Below are 17035 nucleotides of genomic sequence, written 5' to 3'. Positions count from 1 at the left end.
CTCAATCCATTTCTAATGAAGTCCCATTAAGATTTCTGGGAAAGCTTTCAGCATTCGAAACTAACCCATTTTGGAAGTCACTTGTGGCCTAGCTTTCCCTGGATGGCTGCTGCAGACGTGTTCCTGGTCTAAGTGCCAACTCCCGGCAAATCTCGCATCTGTTCACAGGCTTTCCTGAGTGAGGACGATGGATGGGCGATCCTGAAGGGGAGTCAGGCAAATGCCCCAGCCTTGGGCTCCCCCTCCTCCTCAGCTGTAGCTTTCATACCAGGTTTGCACACTCCTGTACGTGTGCAGCGAGGGCAAATCTTGTCCATCAACAAACTACCACAATTATAATAACGGCCAAGAAGGTGTATGCCTCATACTAGCAAATTCAGCCAGACTCAGGAAGCAGATGGCTACAGGCCCTCAATTACTTCTTGGCCCCTTGGAGACACAGAGGCAGCCTCCACTGCCTTCCTGATGCTGCTCTTCCCCAGGAATCTCAGTGTGGGAGAAAAGCAGGTCAGTCTACACATGTGACAGTCACCAACACTGTGAGAGTACTGCTATCTTTCCTAAGATCATAGACAATATTCAAATCCCAGTATGGGGATCTCTCTGGTCTATTAGTACCTGCTACTGGAAGATCTGAACAACCCACAAAGAAACCTTTGGAAGGTCACTGCTCTGCAAGATTTTATCATGTAAAGAAAGCATATGGCAAAGTGACACATGAATAAATGTTTATGCTGCAGACTAAGGCAACAGGAGTTCCCCTGCGTGGTATAGACAGGAGACTGAGTCAGGCCCAAGGACACAATATAAAAACCAACATCCTTCAAGCCCTCACATTCCGCTAAGAGTGGCAGCTCCCATTCTTAACCCAGCAGCACAAAGCCACACCCACCGGGGCTCACATTTTCCCATCATCCGCTTCAGATGGAATTTCAACAATACAGAGGGCTGGGGTCACTGCAATGTCACTGGAAGATTAGGGCTGCTGCAGGCTTCAGAAGGCCATGTCCCTTCCTGCTCAGGCAAGCACCAGCAGATGTCTAACACGGCTCCTTTGGGAGGCTCACGGGCACTTTCATGAGCCAGCCCTATGCTCCTAATTATCCTTCCACCAGTGAAGGCTACAGACAAAACGGGGAGAAACTGGCCAGTCTGGAGGCGTGTGGAGAGGCCCTCTCAGTTATCTGGGAAACTAAAAGAAGTGATGCTTTTTAAAAAGACGTTTTAAAACCATTCATTTATTTACTCTATGTATCCCATGGTATGCGTGCGTGTGCTTGTGTGTGCGCACATGTGTGTACCATTTGCAATAATTAGTTCTCTCCTTTTACCATGTGGGTTCCAAGGACAGAACTAAGCTCATCAGACTGGGCAGCAAGTGTCTTTACAGCCATCTTGCTGGCTCCAGGCTGATCTATTTTGTTGGCAGGGAAATTATGTCACTATGGAGAAAAACATGAATGTTGACAATCATGACTTCTACTGTTCCATGGAGGACACTGCTGCCTTACTCAGTCGTATTAGCTCGACACTGAAGGAGTCGGCAGACGTGAAGAAGACTGACTTGTCCAAGGGCCACCGCCCGCCTACCTTGGTTCCACTGACTTAATTATGTATCCTACCTCTGCCCTTCAAGGTTACACGTGGGACAGAGAGCCCCCACCTTCCTGTTCACGAGACCTGGCTGTGGCCAGCAGGGCCTCAACGATGGTCTCCTCCTTCCATGGCCTGAGCACTGGCCTAGCACCTGGACTCCTTGAGCACTGACATGCTCACTCTCTCTTGCTCACTATGGACCACAGGTCAGAGGCAGCAAAGCCAAGGAATACACGGCTCCCCTTGTAGACAAGACCACACAGGCAAAGGCATGCATAACTACTGTCAAGTAACAGGCCTCCTGCTCCTGCTGGTACACTGGCCTGTGAATTCTCTCGTTCTCAGCCACAGTGAACAAGCTGTTCTCACAGCAAACACTCAGCATGCCAGGTGCCACTGCCATAGCGGTGCAGCACAGAAACAGAGGGTAAGGCCAGCCCTGTGGTGTCCAGATGTCCTCTTGGTAAAAGAAACACTGGACTTGCCTCAGAAAGCTCCTTAGCTGAAAATATTGTCAATATCTCAGAAGATTTTTGCACAGGTCAGTTTATCCAGTCTGGAAGTTGCCTGCAGGTGGGTTTTCTGTTTGAGACTTCCAGACAACAGTCTGGGCTGTACCAGACACTATCTTCTTAGAGCCTGAAAGCAAATATGGAACACCTAGAGATGGGTGATGGAATGCTGGGCCACAGGCTGCATGAGAGGACTGCAGACAACACACTTCAGCAGCCTCCTTGGATAAACAAGGTCTACAGCACAAAGCCCTGGAAAAGACCTCAGCCTGACAACCGGCATGTGACTGGCCAGGTGGGGCAACCCTGTGGCCGCATCTTAGCCCTTTCAGGGCTGTTACTCAAAGGTCTAACAAACACGGTCCATTTCTGTTGTGAGCGTCACCGGGCCTGGAGGTTCTAACATGTGAAAGGCATATTGTGACCACTTTCCAGCCCACAGACACAGAAGCAGAAGCAAGGCATGGTACAATGAGTCGAAAAGTGTCCTGAATTAGAAAACAGACTTAAAGAGTGACCTCCTTCCTGGCAGCTACACATAGAGGCTGGGAGACAAGGTGTGGGCTCCTTCCATCTCAGGTCCAAAATGTGTGCCTGGACCCAGGGTTGTCTTGCAGCGATCCAGTTTTCAACAAGCCCCAGTGTCCTTTTTGGGCCCATGTCAGCAACAGCTGTTCCCCTAAACAGGTTCTACTTTATAAGGCCATGCTCATTTAATGGGGTATAATTAGAGCTATCGATGGACCCCAAGTGAGGGTAGCTGGGTCTTACATGATTCAAACATGTTTTCTTCTCCTTTCTCGAGTCCATACAGTGATAATCACCATCTCAGACTAAAGAGACAGAAGGTAAACCACAGAGCTCTCTATCTGCTGGGAGAGCATGTTGCACAGTCTCTGTTTATGCTCCACTATGACATGGAGTGGTCAGGGAGTCCCAGTGTGGACAGGGCCTGTGTGGGCGGAGAGTTCCACACTCTGCCAGCCAGCCTGAACTCTCACCCATCTGACAACCAAGAGAAAGTGGCAAGCTATACAAACAGTTCATTTTCAAATTTCAGAGGACACAAAGCCGGTCCCGCCAGCTAGGAGATGACAGAGGCCTGAAGGCTCCTGGCTGTCTAGACACAGGCGGGCGGCTCCCGTCAGCGCGTGCAAATGGCCCTTATGATTCTAAGTCTCTTTGAGAGGCTGTAACCTAGGGCGAAACTGCACAGCAGAACGTCAAGATGCATCCTTTGTCCATCTTTCAGATGCCAATCTGGTACACGTGAAGACAATCCTTGCTTTAGACCGTCCTTGCCGGCCAGCATAGCCATCCATTTGAGAACGCTTCATTTCACTGTCAGGGGCTGCAGCATTCATTTGGATATTGTTAAGTTTCGGGACAATACTGGGCTTCACTCAAGAGACTAGTTTGCTCCCTGCATGTGAAATCATTAGTTTAGAGGAAGCCAGAGCTTGCAACACTAGCCTGCAGAAAGCTTGTGAGCGCTTGTCCCCTGTGGAAGCCCATCTTCTCATGTTGACTCTGGGCTGCCTAGAGGACTCACTTCAAGCAATGGCACCCAAGGAATGGACACTGTTCCCGTACATTTAAAGCCAGGGAGGGGGCTGGGGAGATGGTTCAGTAGTTAAGAGCAACTGTATATCTTTCAGAGGACCCAAGTTTAGTTCCCAGCACTCACATGGGATGGCACAGTCCTCTGTAATTCTGGTTCTGAATCTGACTTCCTGTCCTGGCTTCTGTCGGCACTCACAGTCCTCTGTAATTCTGGTTCTGAATCTGACTTCCTGTCCTGGCTTCTGTCGGCACTCACAGTCCTCTGTAATTCTGGTTCTGAATCTGACTTCCTGTCCTGGCTTCTGTCAGCACTCACAGTCCTCTGTAATTCTGGTTCTGAACCTGACTTCCTGTCCTGGCTTCTGTCAGCACTCACACTTACGTGCAAACAATCACATTTACATACACATAATTTTTTTAAGAGTAAATAAAAACAAAAACAAAAACCAACAGTTCTAGCTTTGTAGAGCTGTCTGTGACTCCGCTTTCTCCTCAACCATGATGTCACAAGAAATGACAAAAATAACTGTTCTCTCAGATCAGTCATTTCCAAAATGGATAATGCAAATTAGCATCCCGTATCACTGGGTATGGAAAAACAAATACCTCATGGCACTGTTGTGGACACTGTCAGCCTGAAAACCAGCAGGACTCAGGGATGCTAGTGGAGCTCTAAGGACAAGGATGCAGTGTCCTCTGAGGCTAAGCAAGGGGGCCAGGGCACAGGCCAGCAGAACCTTCAGTAAACCCACAGCCCAAACGCTATGTAGAATTCCACCATGGTCCTGTGCACACGGCAGTGAGATTTTCACACTGTATGCTGAAAGTGCTGCTGGCCCTAAATATGGGGAGAATAAAGAAGTCAACCGAGTTTCCGAGCAGAGAAGTAGAGGAGAGAGTACAAACATGACTGCACCCATCACAAAACAGTTCCCTGGCGCCAGCTTCTCCTACCAGTGGAAAGCTCTGGAGGAAGACTTGGCCTTAGGGCCTATATCAAATGCAGACAACAATGGCAGGCTAAGGCCTGGAATGAACGAGGGTCTTATGCAAGGTGTGGCAGTCTGATCCTTTCTGGAGAACTTTGGGAAAATTTCAACAGCCTGTCAGTTGCCTTTTGTGTAGAGCTGGTGCTACAGACAAGTTTTTGTGCCATGGAATAGACTACATCTCGATACAATAAAGGCCATCAAGAGTTTTAAAAGAAAAAAAGACTGTACAACCTTGAACTAAAATGCTAGAAGGTTCAGAATAAAGCCTGGTTCCTGGACCCTGACTCTAGGCATGGCAGGAAGGAATCAGGATGAGTTGGCCACACAGTAGCTAATACAGGCCATCTCCCGAGGAAGAAAGAAGAAACAAGGATTCCCTGTGTCCATGGCAGGGTATGTTAGGAAATGGTACCTGACTGAACTTCAGACTTCTCATGGGCCAGTATTGTCACTTGTGCCTCATTCCTCCACACCGTTTTAGAATGTAGAGATCTGATGCATTTCTGTCACTGCATCACCACTGCATGGGATGTGGGTGCAATCCAGCTCATCTCCTGAATCCCCTGCCTCAGACAGCAAGGACTGGTCCCAGGACTTCATCCATGTGTGCCTGTGTAGGGGAACACATCATGGACTTCCAGTTTGAAGGCCCCCAAAACTTGAGACTGTGGGGATCCACGGATAGGCTATAGGAGCGTAGACTGAAGCCAGAAGACTTCAAAGAAGACTTGTGAAAATCCTGCCCTGGTGGTGTTCATAGCCATATGGCCAATGGTTAATTTAACTAGTAGAAGGTGGTGGGGATTATCCGTGCTCAGCCTCAGCTGGAAAGAGCCAGACAAATCAAGCTTTAATGCCCCATGGGATGTCAAGACTGTCCTGCAACAAAAGTCAGTGGGAAGGGGAAGCCCTGAGACTGCCTGAGGGGAGCACTAGGTACCTAAAGGATGTCTGCCATTGCCTTCGTGCTCACCTCTGATCCCTCCTTTGCTGATGCTCTGAACATGTCAGTGAAGAAACTTGGCACTCCAGCCCCAGAGGTACCTGTGGTACACTGAAGAGCCGCTGTCCCCAGAACCCCAAGAATCTGATAAACAACAAGCCACTGTTATTTTAAATCACCAGGATTGGGTCCAATTGCCTAGCACCAAATAGCCAAACACCTGCAGTGACAGATCCAGGCACCCTGGTTTCTGCTCACAGCCTGGAGGCTTTGTCACTTCCCTGGGAACCACTTTCGTACTAGACCAACTCTACGGCTCCTGCACTTCTATGTTCGCTTAAGAAATTTAAGGGCTTTGTGACAGCTCGCATTATTCCTTGCAAGTAGCCAGTGTGGATCTAATTGCTCCACCTGATTCACTGACACACTGCAAAGACTGGTTACATGACCTTCAACCCCAAACATCAAGGTCTTAGAGGAAGGGATGCCTGGTTTTTGCTCAGGTATCCTCCATGGCACAGCAGCCAGAGGAGGACTGCCTACCACCCGCAAACTCTTTATTCGTCATGTGCATGAAGCTAGTCCCAAGAGGTCACTGAAAGCCAAAAGCAATGTTAAGTGTACAAGCTTTAAATAACTTACTAAGTTAATGTAATGAATGTAAGTGTGATCTGAAATCCATCACTCACTGCTTGCCGCAGCCCCAAGCTGTGATAAAACACCACTCATAAATTTATATTAAAACTCTGCTCGATAGCAATTATTTACCAACAAAGATTTATTGACTGCATTAGAGTCTGGGGGTCTTTCCCAGTCAAATCAGTCTTTGAGTCTCAGGGGCTGAAAGGTGCTGGTCTCCACTCAGAGGACTGTCACGACAAAAAGGGAACAGCGATGGCTGGGCTCCACCATGGCAGCAGAGCACCAGCTGAGACACGGCCAAGCACGTAAAGACCAGATGAGCAGCCAGCTCGGCCAGCCCAAGTCCCTTCAGCTTGGCAGCATGGCCTGTACCTCCTGTACCTCCTGAGCCATCTATGGTTTAAGAAAAGCATGTGTGAGATTTAGCAGGGACTGAAAATGAGCTGCTGTGTATCTGACTTTTTTCTTTTCCTCAGACTCAAGGGTAAAAGGTAACAGTTTGCCAGAAATGTGGGGGGTTTCTACTTATCCAAAACCAGGTGAAGCTTACTGGATGTACTGACAACAGGCCCAGCTATTCAGGAGGCTGAAGCATCAAGGTGACATGGGGAATCCCTGGGGTGCACAATGAAACAACTCTCAGAAACAAATCAAAACGCAAACAAAGGCCTAAGTTCTATGTGGTTCTAAACCAAGCAGGCATCACGTCTGAACTACTTGAGAGGATTCTCGTTACAAGGCTAAAGGCTTCTGTGATGTTCTACAATGTCTCAGAGGAAAGTGAGCTTAGCTTCATCAGCTGACATCCCAAAGATCTATCTGCCAATCACTAACTGCTGGATTTACAGTCGATATTCTTATTCAAATTAAGATTTCTCCCAAATATTATCAGTCAGCTTACTATCACTAATCCCCAAGAGGTTTAGTTTATGAGCAACAGTTTATTTCAGCTCCTGGGTGTATGAGTTTCATTTCAGGGTCTCTTGGCTTTGTTGCTCTGAGCCTATGACATTATAGCTCATCGTGATGGGAGTTCAGAGTGGCCTGTTTACCTCATGGTGGCTGGGAAGTGAAGAAACAGACCAGACCAGAAGGGATGGATGACTAATTACATCCCTCCAAGGTCATATACCCAACACCTTTTCATGGTCCTATCATCGCCTTATAGTGCCACAGGTTGGTGACCAAGCTTTCCAAACTTGAGGGGCACTTACACAAACCATAGCATGTGCATTACAACTAGCTGTAAAAATCTAACATGAGTGGTAGGTGGATGGAATTCCATTGCTAGAAACCTGGCTGGCACAGGGGCTGTGCCAGGAGCACCATGTTTACCGTTTCCCCTGCATCCAAGAGAAATGAGTCCACCCTATTTTACCTTCTCAATGTATAAAGCTGACTCATGCAGGTGATAGTACATGAGTTTCTAAGAAGAGGTCTGGACCTCAAGGCATTAGGGAATGAAGGTGCTGCACCTCTGTGGTGGGCTCAGTGGCAATAGGCATCCCTTTTGCCAGTCAGTCACCCTGACACAACTGGTGCCAAGGCTGGTCCTGAGCCCTACTGGGTACTTACATCTGACCCATATCTACTGTAAGGCTTTCATAGCCTTTATCTGTTTGCATAGTAAGAAATTTAAAGGCTCTGTGATACCTCAAATTATCCCTCTTGTCTTACCCAGAAATGGCCAGGGTTGGTCTAATCGCTGCACTTCAGTTACTGACGCTTCTGAGGGAGACCGTGATTATAATGATCTCCAACTAAAACCCATCAGGGTCCCAGGCACTTGCATTTTGTTCATGCACTGTCTTTGGTACAGCAGGGAACAGCAGTGTCTGTCACTGCAGCCTCTCGTCATATGTGATCGTAATTCTTGAACATAGTTAACATTTAAAAAAATTGTTTTTGCATATGAGTGTTTTGTTTGCATGTGTATGTGTACAATGTGTGTGTCTGGTGCCTCTCAGAAGTCCAAGAGGGAGCTGGACATGGTTGTGAGCTACTATACGGGTGTAGGGAATTGAACTTGGGTCCTTTGCATGAGCAACAAGTACTCTTAACCACTGAGCCATTTCTCCAGCCCGCAGATACAGCCATCTTAACAGTCTCTCCCAACACACAGCACGCTCAAAAAGTGTCCTGATGCTAACACTCTATAAAACCCTGGCCGGCACACATTAGCCAGTGGACCGAGTCTGAGGTTCCTACTCTACATGGTTTTATCAGAACATTATCACTATATCCTGTACAGAGGAGATAAGCAATTAAGGATTGATATCTGTTCCAGTTTCTTATGATAAAACTCTTAGCAAAACCAGCTTTGGAAGGATTTACATCAGCTCACAGGTTATAGCCCATCATTGAGGGAAGTCAGGGCAGAAGCCCAGGCATGAATCTAGTGGCAGGAATTGAAGCAGAGACCACTGAGAAATGTTGCTATGGCTTGCTCAGCTTGCTTTCTTAAACACCACCCTAGGACCACAGGTGCAGGGTATACCCACTGTGGGCTGGGACTTCCTACATCAAACATTAATCAAGAACAGGTCCCACAGACTTGCCTACAGGCCAATCTGAAGGAGGCATTTTCTCTCAGATTTCTGGCAGGGAGACACCTCTCCAGCCCAGAAAGCACTTTTCTCAACCGAAGTTCCCTCTTCTCAGAAATGTCTAAGTTCCCGGCAAACTAACACAAATGAACATACACAGTCCTACAAGCTACAGTGCCGATCTGCTTTCTGGTCTTTTCCAGAGAGGCTGGTTGACGCCTGCCACAGGGCAGAGAAGGACAGAAAGAGGCCAGCAGGCATCTTACTCGAAAACTCCATCCTTTCTCTTTTTGCTCCTTCCCCACTGCTAGCATCCTACCTGTCCCTTGGCTCCTACCTAGAGCTGCAGGGTCCCAGGCTCTGCACTTCACAGTTTCTGCTTACATAGCAGAGACATCTTTAGCCTGGACCTCCTGGTCCAGATGTGGGAATCTGGACCCTCAGCTTCCCAGAATGCAAATGTTGACAGGACCTTCTGCGAAGCAATTATATCAAAGTAAGGCCACCACGTGGGGGAGGGGCTCTAGTGAATACAACAAATGTCCCTATGAGGAGAGCAAAGAGGAACACCAAGGTGGCCATCTATAGACCAAGGGAGAGGCCTCATGGGAAACCACTCCCTGTACCTTGACACCTGACACCCAGCCTTCAGAGCAGTGAGGAAAACCTATTTAAGCACAAGCCTGGGACCTCTGCATGCTGGCTTCAAGGGATCAGCACACAGGCATACAGATAGGCCGAGCAGTGTTCTGGGACAGGAGACACAGTGAGCACTAGTCATGGGAGGTGGCACGCGTCTCTCATGACACACAGGTATGGGCTGCGCACTGTGCCTGCAGTCTCTCTCCTGCAAGGAGCCACACGGGCTGGAGTGTTTCAGTGGATCATGCCAGCCCACTCTACAAGACACGCGGCATGCCTCCTTGTGGACCTGGCTCTGTTTCCAGATTCTCAAACATCTTGCAGGGTGTAGGGTCAGACACTGACTGGCACCTTGCAGAGTGTAGGGAGGAGACATGTGGCAGAAATGCCCAGATTACCGATTCACCATGGATCGAGATAGCTTGTCGTTCAAGGTGCCACTGCTCTTAACCGCCAAAGTGAATCAATAACAGAGGAATCATTTGCCGTGTACAGGGAAACAATCCCAATCACCTGGCATTTCCACATTCCCCTGAGAGGAAAACTTCTGGAAGATCACTTACGAAGCACTCAAATGTACCTTTTGGTGGATGATGGGCAGCAGACCTAAGCTCCACCTCCTTCTAAATCAGTTCAACTTTCTATCTAGTTTAGAGTGTTTCCATAGAAACAGCAGGATGCCTCCAAAACTGCTCTCTCTCTCTCTCTCTGATACTGCACAAGCAGAGGCCTCTTCCCCAGCCTGCCCTGTGCAGGGCCCGGTGGGGGAGGGGAAATGCAGGGATTATTCTAGATCTTTAACCGGCTCCCTGGTGACCCCCCTCCCTGTTCTGGTTAGTAATATTTCTGTCATTCTGCCAGGTTGTCGGGTACAAAGGGTTACACTTTAATTGAGCTGTCAGCATCTCCAACCATCCTGTAAAGGCCCGATTATGCACGGCGGGGTTAGTGACACACTGCTTATTGTGGATGCCCTATTTGCGAAACCCAAACCTGCACCACACACAGGTCAGCTCACCCGGGCGACCTTCCTGTCATTAGCCGCGTCTATTCCTACCTCACTGCTGAGAAAATCACACGGCATGGGCTTCAAAGTGCAGGCTGGGACTGGATTCGACCAGGAGCTAATCACCCACAAATCCAGCTCAAATGGCAACAATTGGCTAAACTGCTCCCCTCTCCAGAGCTCAGCAGTAATTTGGGATCATAAAGAAAAGAATTATTCAGCTAACTGCCCTGAAATGCATGCTTTGTGACCGACACACTTCACATTTTAATAATGATGGACAGAGAATCCAATTTAATACAGTCACCCAAATAACAAGACCAGGCACCAGGGCCATGGGGGTGGGGGTGGGGACAAGTTTGCTGCACTCCCTCCCTGAGGGCGGGGGGCGAGGGGCGGGGGGAGACAACCTGACCATGAGTATTGCTGGCACTAGGCCTGCCTACTGTCATGGATGCTCAGTCCAACTCAAATGTGAATGGCAAGAAGAAGGAAAGAGAGGAGTGAGAGGGAAAGAAAGAGGGGGAGGGCAGGGGAGAGGGAGAAAGAGAACACCAGCAGAGAAACTATTATACAGTGCAATGTAAAAGCAAGGTCCTCGAGAAAACCCAAAACCACGTCATATAGGACGCACCACCTTCCCCCCAGGCCTGGCAGACCCCATCCTGACTTTGGCAGTAATATCTTCATTGGTTGTTGTTTTCCTCCCCCTGTGTTCCACTGGTCCCTGATGGGATTTTCAACACTACAGTTGCTGGTTTCTGCAGTGGCTGCTCTTCCATGTTAAGTGGCATGGGATACGGGAACCCTTTGTCACCTCCCTGTGTACCTACTCCTCCTGCTCTGACAAGAGCCACAAGCGCAACCAGAGGCTCTTATAGTAGTCTACAGAGAGACTCCGTTCCTCGTGATGTTACAGAAAACTACACTTAGCATCTCTGCCCTGCATGCCCTCACGGGCTTGTGAGGCCGGTGCATGTGCCCAGCCAGTCCTGCACAAGGCTACAGTCAAGCCCCTGGCAGGATAGCAGGGGTTTTGCAAAGATGCTAACGACTTACCAGCTGCAACGGCCGTGGCACGGCAGAGAGGAAGTCTGCAAAACCAACAACAAAATCCTGCTGCTGCTTTATTCCAGACATGACCCCTGAGCACCACTAGCACTGCAGGTATCACAGGCGCACAGCGACAGCCTATCGATTCCCGTGGGAACGGGTAGTCTGTGCGCTCGGGCCCCACCTGTTAGGAGTCAAAAGCTAATGTGGCAGGTGCGTTATGGGGTTGATTTTTATATCTGCATAATGCTCTTGGTGTCTGCTGCAGGCAGTCGGGTCCTTTGTCCACAGCCCATGCTTTCAAACATGTAATGTTCTTAGAATACACCCTATGTTATAGCCTTCTCCATGTCTCTAGTTCTCGGAGTTTGTTGTCAGGCTGCCTCTGGGAAGCTGCCACTCGTGTGTCTCAGAGCCCATTGCTCTTCACATCACAATCATCCCCCAGGAGGCTTCAACCTCCCCCACACTGCCTGTCTTCACTGTGACGACCCAAAGGCAGCTTTCTCTTCACCTTCCCTGACTCGGGCATTGCTTGGGCATGGCTGCAGAGTGTTGGAAAATGCCTTAATTACTTTTCCTGCTGCTGTGACAAAATACCCCAACAATAGCAACTCACAGCAGAGGAAGGGTTCGATCTGGCCTGAAATTCAAGGCTATGGGGTAAGTGTAGGGAGGCCAGAGTGGCGTGAGTATGAGGCAGCTGGTGGCACTGCATCACTACCAGGGAGCAGAGGGAATGGCGCCGCCCACAGTGGGCATGTCCTCCCACCTCCATGCATATAATCTGTAACCCCCCACAGGCATGCCCAGAGTCTCCCAAGTGATGCTAACCTCCCCCAAGATGACTATAACATTAACTATCACCTGGCATAAGCTGTACCCAAACACTTGCAAAGCTTCTGTGTCTAAGAGAGGCACCTCACACCTCCTCCCAGACGGCCTCAGCTTAAAGACTGCTTGCTGAAGACATGCTCCGTCTGATATTGCCAACACACGTTGAAACAACAGGGACAGAGTGAGTGTTGGGTCCTACGGGAGCTGGACTACACAGGACTGCAGAGGCTCAGCAGGACCATGGTCGCTTTACAAGCTGACTCCTGTGTTAAGTAAGACATACCATCAACATTAGCTTCATTTCTTATTTTTTTCTAAAACCCCTGTAAACAGCGAGTGGACTAAACACTGCTCTACTCCATGCTTCGGCTCGGACAGCATTAGCCCAGTGTTTGGCCTTCATCTCTAAGTTACTGGCTTTCTAGGCAAACCCATTCTTACTTTACTAATTCTACATACTGGAAGCCCTGCAAAACTATTTGGAAGTGCCTGATGAATGACTGAAGGCTTAGAACCATTGCCACGAGTGGGGGATAAGCACTGAGCTTGGAGAATAGGAGCACCAGGGGAGAAAGGCTCAACTCACACTGTTTGTAGGCTCCACATATACCACAATAAACACACACACACACACGGCACCACCCCAGTGAATACACCCCAATATATATATACACACAGCAAACACAGCACACCACCATCACAATAAACACATACATACACACACACCACAATATACACAGACACACACACCACCACCACAATAAACACATACATATACACACACACACCACCACCACGATACATAGACACAGACACACATACCACCACCACAATAAACAGACACACACAGACACACAGACACACACAAACACACACACACACACACACACACACACACACACTGCCTCCTCCTACAGGGCTATAAGAAGTACACATATGGCAATCTAATCAGACACCCAGTCTCCCCAAATGGGTCCACTGTGTGTAGCCCAAGTATACTCCCTAATAGTGTCTGAAGGGCTCTGAAGCAGGGCCTACCCTTCAGGACTCTCACATCTCCCATGGAAGGTGAGCCGTGTACACAAGTAGACAAAGGCAATTTAATCCAGACACAGCGGACTGGGGTGGATAAACCTGTCAGGGAAGGGGCTGGCCTCCTTTCCTGGCAGAGCATGGAATAAGATGTGCTCAGACCAAGCACCACAGATCAGCACATACGTAAAAGCTTAAAGCAGGATGGCCAGAAAGTGCAGGGCTTCAGCTGGCTCTGAGTCTCCGCCCATCCTCATGGAAGACAGGACTGCAGGTCAGAAGCATGCTCCATGCAGCATAGCAGGCAGCCTGCTATGTGCTACAATCAGCAAAGAAGGGCCCTGCTCCGGGCAAGGAGGGGAAGGCCAGGTCTAGGAAACCCCGGGTTACCCTGAGCTGTGGCACAGTCATTCCTGTATCCCACCATTAGCAGGTTGTGACAGCCAGGTCAAGCACTGCGGCCAACAGTGCTCAGTGATGTCTCACGCATTAGAAGTGGAAAACTCACTGGATCTGATGGTGGCCGCATTCCTGGCTGTGTGTGCACGGGGCTACGGGGGGACATTGAGGCACACCAACTCTGAGTCCCCCACTTCTACTGCATTCACTTTCCCAGAGGACACATTCCTCTGACAAAAGGAAAAGGCACAGATACAGGCGGCAGGGACTCTCAGGAGCAGGGTCTTTGACAGCCTCTACCATAATAATTAGGTGATATTCTTACACACTGCAGGGTCTTCTCAATTAGCTTCATGCGGAAACGCCAACAAACTGGAGATCACAACTGAATGGGCTTAAGTATAATCAGAGTCATCTCCCAGATCAGGCTCCAGAGAAACAAGAACTAAAGGACTGGCAGCCCCCAAACCGCCAATAGCAACGAACTAGTGCCTGAGCCTATCTGGAAGTAAGGCAAAACAGAGAGCTGCCAGCGTTCACGTGTGCACGCGCACACACGCGCACACACACGCGCACACACACACGCACACACTGCAAATCGCATGTGTGGGGACACAGCCTGCAGTTAATACAGGACAGCTTGTAGGTGCCTCATCTCTACCAAGTGCCCCTACGAGAACCTTGATGTCCCAGCTTGGAGGCTGTCACACAGCAAAGCACCATTGCAATGGGCATGGAACACAGTTAATCGTGATGGAGCAGACTACCACGGGACCCAAGACACCTTACTGATGGAGACACACCTGGATGAAATAGCCAGAAGCCATCCAAAATACAGGTGAAAGAAGACATATGATTAGACTTCACTGTAAGTCCTCAGATACCCACTAATGGTCATGAAGGAGGGTGGAGTCATGCCAAACAAATTGCCTGGCGTATCACAATTTAAAGAATGGACTGGAGTGGCCCTTCTTGAGAAGCTGCTTGTTAATCAGGGCAGCCTGGTGATGAACAACTGCAAACCTTGCGTCAGCAAGTTAAAAATGGCCTTTTTGTTTCTGTGTGAGAATCACTTAGTACATGCTATATGTAGAGACTGCATTTCACGCCCCATTTAACGTAACATATTAGTGGATTCAGTCATCAAGGAGCAAGTGTCCCCTTGCCTGGCTCAGATATTGCGAGGGCGTGGGAGGGGCTCCTGGGGGAAGAAGAGAAGAGCGTGGAAGTTCCCGGACTGCACCGGGAGGTGTTTGGTCCTGCTCACTCTGTGGGCCTGTCAACAGCGTTAAGTCATTGCATGTCAACACTGCAGCGGCAAGTCTTAGTAAATCCTGATTCTGTGAATACAGTTACTAATTGAACCATTATTTGGTGTATTGTTCTTCATCTAATTTATCTGAGATTACTCAAAAGGACCACTGACTGGCATAGGCTTCCCACAATTGTTTGACTGATTTTACTTCAGTTATAATTATTTATCAGGAGAAACAGAATGTACAATGCCATGGGTCTCTGCGAAGAATAAGTCTTTTGGAATCTCAGGCCAGGGTCCCATACGATTCTGGGCTGAGGACAAGACAGAGGAGGCAGCTGTGTCCCTTGCTAGATTCCCCTTTTATTTACCAGTATTTACCCGACATATTTTTACCACAGTGTCTATCTGTGACTTGTGACCAGAAAACTCAAGAGAGGAGAAGGTGATTAGAGAGCTGCGCGGCTGGGAGGAGGCGGCCTGTGCCCAGAAATGCGAAAAGTCCGTCTGGCACAACAGGTGCTGACAACTGATGACTCCACCTCATTGAGGACGGAGCTGAGGGAAAGGGAAGTGTGCTCGGAGGGTGACTCACGGAGGCAACTTGCAGTTCTATTTTCCTTTTCACCCTGACTGACAGGATGCTCAGGTGAGCCACATTTTAAACGAACAAGTGTGTATTTTCTGGTGTAACGCCCTTTCCTGTTGTTTGACACTTGGCTTGCTTGTTGTTTTAATGAGCATTTGAGTTATTTTCTGTGGGTAAGGAGGAAGAGGAGGGTGGGGAGATGAAGGTGAAGTAAGGCTTCGGTTAGCATTGCTGAGGGCTTAAGCTAGGCAGGCGGGCAGTGTGGGAGGGGAGGAGACTGTGGGTGGGAGAGCCCAGCCTGGTGCTGTCTCGGTAGAGCTGCATAGAGGCAGCAGGCAAAGGACGGGGCTGTCCTGGAACCCAAGGCTCTGCTCCTCGATGCCCACACAAGTGCTGGTCCGAGCATCGAATCACATCACATCGCATCGAATTGGTCTTTTGAATCGCACATGGCGCTGTGAAGGCCGGGTGACAGCTCCTCAGACAATAGTTCAGAACTTATTCAGCAAAGCTTGCTATTTTTTTTCCCCCTTCAAAGGTTGAAGTTTGTTCTGCAGATAAAAGCAATGCCTTTGGGAAAATAACTCTAAGGTTTTCCTTCTTGACAAATGGAAGTGGCTCTGAGAATCAAGTCACCATTGTGCAGGGTTCGGTCAACTGTGGAAATAACAGGAAAGCAGGGGAAGACAGAACTTTTAAAGAAACAGCTCAGGAAATAAAATAAAATAAAAACAGGCAGCGAGACAGCCGATGCCAATTAGTCCTCACTACCTGAAGGCTGTCAGACCCAAAATAGTAGCCAGTGTGTGGAGGCGAGATGCTTCCATTCTGGGTAGGGAGGGAACAAAGACAAGGCCTGTACATTTTAGGCCATGGCTCCAATGTGGCCAGGAAGAGCCCTTTTCTCGAACCACAGATCTGTTCTTTGACCTCAGCAAACACTTCCCATTTCACTTCTTTTAAAAACTTCCCATGAGTGGAGACAAAGTTAATAAAAGAAACAATATGTATTTAAAAAAAAAAAAAAAAAAGAGGCAAGGTGCCCAGAGTACGGCTAATGGAATTTGATGCTGGCTTTAATTTTAATGAAGAAAGTTGCCAGTAGCAACAGAACTGTCAACCGCCGCCGAGCGCCATTAATAAAGATCCAGACAACATTAGTGCCCGGCTCCAGTACAAAAGGTTCCCCTCGCTTCATGCTGTGCTAAATTGGCTGCCCAATTTTTCTTAAGTGTCCATTCTATTTAGAAGACAATTTATTAATTTTTGCCATTCATTGTCAGTTGACAGGCCATCATTTTGTAGCCCGAATTTTAGATGAAAACTAATTGAAAAGACTGGCAGTATTTATGAGGGGTATTATTTGTCAATTACAGCTGCAAATACTCCTTGCTCCCACCAACTTTGATGCCCCCCATCCTCTGGGTG

At 48.6% G+C, this 17035-nt stretch overlaps 1 protein-coding gene across 13 annotated transcripts in view; it reads right to left on the bottom strand.

Moving 5' to 3' along the window:
- Agap1 (ArfGAP with GTPase domain, ankyrin repeat and PH domain 1) overlaps window positions 1–17035 on the bottom strand; it is a 435843-nt gene that overhangs the window by 174991 nt on the left and 243817 nt on the right. The window lies entirely within an intron of this gene.

This window comes from Meriones unguiculatus, chromosome 15 (genome assembly GCF_030254825.1).
Source record: "Meriones unguiculatus strain TT.TT164.6M chromosome 15, Bangor_MerUng_6.1, whole genome shotgun sequence".
Classification (NCBI taxonomy): domain Eukaryota; kingdom Metazoa; phylum Chordata; class Mammalia; order Rodentia; family Muridae; genus Meriones; species Meriones unguiculatus.
Note: the sequence above shows the minus strand (reverse complement) of the source record. Positions and strands in the feature narration are given on the sequence as shown.